General features: G+C 48.6%; 1 non-coding gene and 1 pseudogene across 1 annotated transcript; both read right to left on the bottom strand.

Annotated features, from left to right (window-relative positions):
• Window positions 1–833: 833 nt before the first annotated feature.
• On the bottom strand, window positions 834–3,803 carry LOC143260208 (large subunit ribosomal RNA; annotated as a pseudogene).
• A 1,104-nt stretch (window positions 3,804–4,907) lies between these two features.
• LOC143260227 (5.8S ribosomal RNA) lies at window positions 4,908–5,062 on the bottom strand. The gene has a single exon (XR_013034352.1). It is a non-coding gene; the product is annotated as a 5.8S ribosomal RNA (ribosomal RNA).
• Between the last annotated feature and the right edge of the window lie 1,329 nt (window positions 5,063–6,391).

The following is a 6,391-nucleotide window of genomic DNA, read 5'->3' as shown; positions in this document are numbered from 1 at the left end:
TCAGCTGTAGTATCCTGATTCCCGTGGCTACATTCGCGGTCGCGGGGTCGCGGTTTCGCGTTGGGGTTGGGGGGACGCGGGGGTTGTTTTTCCTATTTTTCCCTAAATTCGTAACGTCGCACCTTACGAGGTGGACGCGGACGGCGCGAAGACCGATTCCGTCCAATTGTTTAGAAGAGTCTAGTCCTTTTATATTGCCTAGGTCGTTGCCAATGTCCCTCCTGTCCATAGCGGTTAATTCCGCCACAGGGACCCCAGGGACGGGAGTCCCTGTGTCCGAGGCTCTAGCTTTGTATTGTTTTTTAGGCATTATTGATATTAAAGTTAACTGCCCGCCTTCGTCCTTTCCCGTTCGTTCCGTTGTCATGTCCGTTTGAATAGCCATAGTCATAGTTATAGTCCTAGTAATAGGACATGGGTGATGCCATAGTCGTGGAAGCGCGTACGCTCACGCTGATCTTCTGACCGCCGGAAGCACGAAACCTCTGATCTGGGCAAAATCGGCAAGCCGAGGAAGAACGGACAGGACACATGCTGGACTGGCGAGAAAGCGTGTTCTTCCGCTCGCGCTAGGCATTTCGATTTCTGACACCTCTTGATTTAAAAAATCAGTTTTTTGATAGTTTTCTCTCTCCACTGGGCTATTCATTTTAGCCACAGTTTTCAATTGGTACGATTTGCTTCCAAATCTTACAGATGCAGTTTAAAAAATTTTTCCATCGCTCGGACAGAAGAGTCGATTGCTCAGTGAGTACGAGTATACATACAAAGTGCATACGGGTAACCAACCCCGTAGGGCTTGCCACATATGGGCCATTCGGTCAAAGACACCGACCCGTGGCCACGCTGTGTGGAGATAGATAGGGACAGATGGGAATCTCGTTAATCCATTCATGCGCGTCACTAATTAGATGACGAGGCATTTCATAGTTACTCCCGCCGTTTACCCGCGCTTTTTTGAATTTCTTCACGTTGACATTCAGAGCACTGGGCAGAAATCACATTGCGTCAACACCCGTGGGGGCCATCGCAATGCTTTGTTTTAATTAGACAGTCGGATTCCCCTAGTCCGTGCCAGTTCTGAGCTGAGCGTTGAATGGCGGCCGAAGAGGACGACCGCACCGATGGGAAACGCCACGGAAGCCTCGCAGCAAGGAAGATCCGCGGGAGGCCAAGGCACGGGACCGAGCTCGGATCCCAGCCACGAGAGCCGTTCACCTCGCCCAGGCCCGGCACGTCAGCCAGACCCGCTTCCCGACCAAGCCCGACACGCCCCGCTCCTCAGAGCCAATCCTTATCCCGAAGTTACGGATCCAATTTGCCGACTTCCCTTACCTACATTAATCTATCGACTAGAGGCTCTTTACCTTGGAGACCTGCTGCGGATATGGGTACGAACCGGCGCGACACCTCCACGTGGCCCTCTCCTGGATTTTCAAGGTCCGAGGGGATGATCCGGACACCGCCGCAACTGCGGTGCTCTTCGCGTTCCAAACCCTATCTCCCTGCTAGAGGTTTCCAGGGAACTCGAACGCTTATACAGAAAAGAAAACTCTCCCCGGATCTCCCGACGGCGTCTCCAGGTCATTTTGGGTTACCCCGACGAACACTCTTACGAGGGCCCGAATGGTATGCGGTTCCGCTGCCGGGTTCCGGAATAGAAACCGGATTCCCTTTCGCCCAATGGGTGTTTTTTGTGCATGTATATAATAACAAAATATGCTGCGATTTATATAATAATAAAAAAAATAATAAAATAGCTGCGTTTTTTTTACAAGTGTTTAACGTCTTAGGACACCTCATCTACATAGGATTTCTCTTAGGGCTTAGGATCGACTGACTCGTGTGCAACGGCTGTTCACACGAAACCCTTCTCCACGTCAGTCCTCCAGGGCCTCGCTGGAGTATTTGCTACTACCACCAAGATCTGCGCCGACGGCGGCTCCAGGCAGGCTCACGCCCAGACCCTTCTGCGCACACCGTCGCGACCCTCCTACTCGTCAGAGCTTCATAGAGGACAATAAATTGCCCCGCTTCACACATACCACTGACGGTGGAGTATAGGCGCGACGCTTCAGCGCCATCCATTTTCAGGGCTAGTTGCTTCGGCAGGTGAGTTGTTACACACTCCTTAGCGGATTCCGACTTCCATGGCCACCGTCCTGCTGTCTTAAGCAACCAACGCCTTTCATGGTATCCCATAAGCGTCGACTTAGGCGCCTTAACTCTACGTTTGGTTCATCCCACAGCGCCAGTTCTGCTTACCAAAAATGGCCCACTTGGCACTCTGATCCACATTTTTATCTCTCTATATAATGCCATCGTAATAATAATAATATAATAAAAAAAAAATTTTCTCTCTTGGCTTCATAATTCAAGCAAGCCAAAGTTCTCACCCATTTAAAGTTTGAGAATAGGTTGAGGTCGTTTCGGCCCCAAGGCCTCTAATCATTCGCTTTACCAGATGAGACTCGCAAACGTCCATTGAAAAGAACGAGCGAGTGCCAGCTATCCTGAGGGAAACTTCGGAGGGAACCAGCTACTAGATGGTTCGATTAGTCTTTCGCCCCTATACCCAGTTCCGACGATCGATTTGCACGTCAGAATCGCTACGGACCTCCATCAGGGTTTCCCCTGACTTCGTCCTGACCAGGCATAGTTCACCATCTTTCGGGTCCCAACGTGTACGCTCTGGGTGCGCCTCTTCTCGCTATGACAACGAGACGCCCCGGGAGTGCGAGGCCGCATCGTGACGCGGCCCATCCTCCCTCGGTCGACGCAAAGGTCAACTTTCACTTTCATTATGCCTTTAGGTTTAATCGAGTCCCAATGACTCGCGCACATGTTAGACTCCTTGGTCCGTGTTTCAAGACGGGTCCTGAAAGTACCCAAAGCAGTAGCGTCGCTGACCGGTAATGTTGTTCAAAAAAGGTTGGCCAGTTCGAGGACACCGCCTGCCAACAGCTGGCTAGGCCCGGAGCCGGCACCAGGTCCGTACCATCCGGGTAATTTACTAACCGAGCTTGCGGCGGGCCTGAACGCAAATACATTCGAAAATGGAGCAAGTTGCGGCCCAATACCGTAAAATAGTGTACCGTCACGCAGCCGGCCGGGCGATCGAGCGTCTGTCGTGTACGCGCGAAGACGACGCCGACAGTCAACAACTCGTGCCGTAGACCGACACGCAACGGGTCGCGACGTTCTACAAGGGGAGAAGTGCACGACTACGTTGCCGGAACATTTGCCGAAGACGGTGTGCCCTCGCATTGGCATCCACGAAGGGAACCATTCGGGGTATCGCACGCCAACGGAAGCCGAGCCGCGTTATCGATGAATCTCCCCATTCGATCTTTTGGGTTTCTCAGGTTTACCCCTGAACGGTTTCACGTACTTTTGAACTCTCTCTTCAAAGTTCTTTTCAACTTTCCCTCACGGTACTTGTTCGCTATCGGTCTCGTGGTCATATTTAGCCTTAGATGGAGTTTACCACCCACTTAGGGCTGCACTCTCAAGCAACCCGACTCTAAGGAGAGGTCCTCCCGAAACGCGTACCGGTCGCTACGGGCCTGGCACCCTCTATGGATAAATGGCCCCATTCAAGATGGACTTGGACGCGGTTGCGACGTTACGGGATAAATTGACCCTCCTGAACACTACATTTCCCAACGGCGGAACTCCGCGGGATTCAGTGCTGGGCTAATTCCTGTTCGCTCGCCGCTACTAAGGAAATCCTGGTTAGTTTCTTTTCCTCCGCTTAGTAATATGCTTAAATTCAGCGGGTAATCTCGCCTACTCTGAGGTCGTCGGAACGTGAAAAAAAATTTTTTCAGAGCTTCCCCCCCCGAAAGCATTTTGCGAAACGTGTACAGAGCAACACAAAAAAAAAAAAAAAATAAAAAAAACACAAAAAACCCTTAAAGCAAAAAAAAAACCGTTTATCGCGCCTCACCAATATATCTTTTATAAAATTCGATATCCTCTCCAAATATAGATCTTCGAAACACTCGCAAGACGATTACAATCGGTATAACTTTAACGTCCGTCCGAAAAGTACTTTCGGGGACTAGACGACCGATTGATCTCGTGCGGTTTCGCTATTCGATCATTTGAAGAGAACAAAAAGATATATGGGGCGACCGACAAACGGTTTTCCCGTAGAACCAGACTCGCGATTGCGTTGACACACACATCATAGCCACACCAATAGAAGAGTTTTAGGACGGTAACCCGGGTGGGGTGTTCTTTACTCAGAATATGTGCAACATCGGATCTATATAGCCATCGATACAATTCGTACACAAATGTGTCGTACGAAGAGAGAGACTTTTTTTCCTCTGGCAACATAACGGTAAGAGACATCCTTCCACACTCATAGGTTCCACTCCCTGGGGCTATGATATATATATACATATAAATTCAAATTCGAAGCAACGGTCACAATTCTACTCTATATTTTTGCGGGTTATGTGTTCTTTCGTTCAATTTCTTTCATGCGTTCGTTCGATCTCTGTACACAGTCTTCACATAGGACAGACTCGTGTAGTACGCTTTCGTGGGTTAAACCCATCTCGTTTCATTTCAGGCGACGTCGGGAGCGCGTTGAAAATGTACCAGTGAAATCTCGATAGTTCTACGGATACGAATCGTCCCGAAAAAGATTTTGTCACCGCTTCGAAGCGGTGTTTCAGACGGGCGGACGTATATAAAACATATACGACACACGACACCGCCTTCCACACTCACGCTAGTTCGAACACGATTTCCATCTCTCTCGAAGACTGTTAGACGTACGTAAAATTTCTCAATATTCATAGGACCGCGACAAACGCCGACGAAGCGCCCATCATTCGCTCGTACGTATATAGGCAACAAGTGCCATCAACGCAAGCAGTTTATAAGTACGTAAACGACCCTCAGCCAGGCGTGGTCCAGGAATTGTATCCGTGGACCGCAATGTGCGTTCGAAATGTCGATGTTCATGTGTCCTGCAGTTCACACGTTGACGCGCAATTAGCTGCGTTCTTCATCGACCCACGAGCCAAGTGATCCACCGTTCAGGGTAATTTTTCCCTTTTATTCTCTCATATATATAATGTGTATTTGCTATCCACCACATTTTTGTGTTATATTTCGGAACAAGCCGATACCCGAAGAGCTCCAACCAGCGCGCGAAGGAGATTCGGGAGTCGTCGTACGACGACATAATTGTCCCTTAAAGAACGAGATATTTCCGTCGAAACCATATATATATGTACGAGCAAATCCAAAACCACTGTTTTCTTGCAAGTTCGACGGTCGGAGCGAATAGAACATTGAAAAGCCTTCTATCGAAGAAACACAGAGAGTATATCACCTCCAAAAACGACGGGGATATGGATATTCAAACTGGACAATTATCAACCCGATACTGGATTCGAAAAGTTTCTCTCTCCTTTCGTCGTTATTTACACCGGACGGACTCACGGCCGGCTCTAGCTGGGTGTCATATATATATACGTCCCACGCTCATGCTGCCACTAGCGCGCAACAGAGTAGGGTGTCAATGACAACGACACAGCATTGAAACGAGCTACACAAGCCGGTCTCTCTTGATACCAATGTAAACGAGCATTAAGTTATCTTCAGACTGCCCGATATTTTCGTCCTTTGGACTTTCCCAACGATTCCTTTTTTTCTTTTTTTTTTTACACCACAGCGAAGACTTGAGGAAGCGTGATTAGCACGCTCGCATCCCTCCCTGTCCTACTACAACTGTGTGTGTGTGTGTGTAAAGAAAGAAAAAAGAATACATTGGCTTTCTCTCTATCGAGAAGATGGCCTACGCAACGCAGATCAAAGGCCTAATACGTGTAATATAATACGCGTCTGGCCGTGTATAAATCACGCACGAATGATCTGGTCGGGCCCAACTCTTCTCGTACGCTTATTTTTCCGTGTTGGGGCACTATCATAAAATCACACAAACCCCAACACGTGTGTGTCTTGGAAGGAAGATGGCCTACGCAACGCAGATCAAAGGCCTAATACGTGTAGTACACACGTCTGCCGTGTAAATCACGCACGAATGATCTGGTCGGGCCCAACTCTTCTCCACCACACCACATCCCAACTTTGTACATTTTTATATATTTTTGTGCGTTGGGGCACCTTCATAATCACAAACCCCAACAACACATATATCTCTCTCTCTTTGAAAGATTTGTTGTGGCCTACGCAACGCAGATCAAAGGCCTAATACGTGTAGTACACACGTCTGGCCGTGTAAATCACGCACGAATGATCTGGCGGGCTCAACAATATCTTTTTTTTTTATATGAATTCTTATCCACAAACTAATCGAATTCATTTTCTCTCCTCCTCTCCTCTCTCTTTGAGATATATTGGAACATTG

Source organism: Megalopta genalis, chromosome 10 (genome assembly GCF_051020955.1).
Source record: "Megalopta genalis isolate 19385.01 chromosome 10, iyMegGena1_principal, whole genome shotgun sequence".
Lineage (NCBI taxonomy): Eukaryota > Metazoa > Arthropoda > Insecta > Hymenoptera > Halictidae > Megalopta > Megalopta genalis.
Note: the sequence above shows the minus strand (reverse complement) of the source record. Positions and strands in the feature narration are given on the sequence as shown.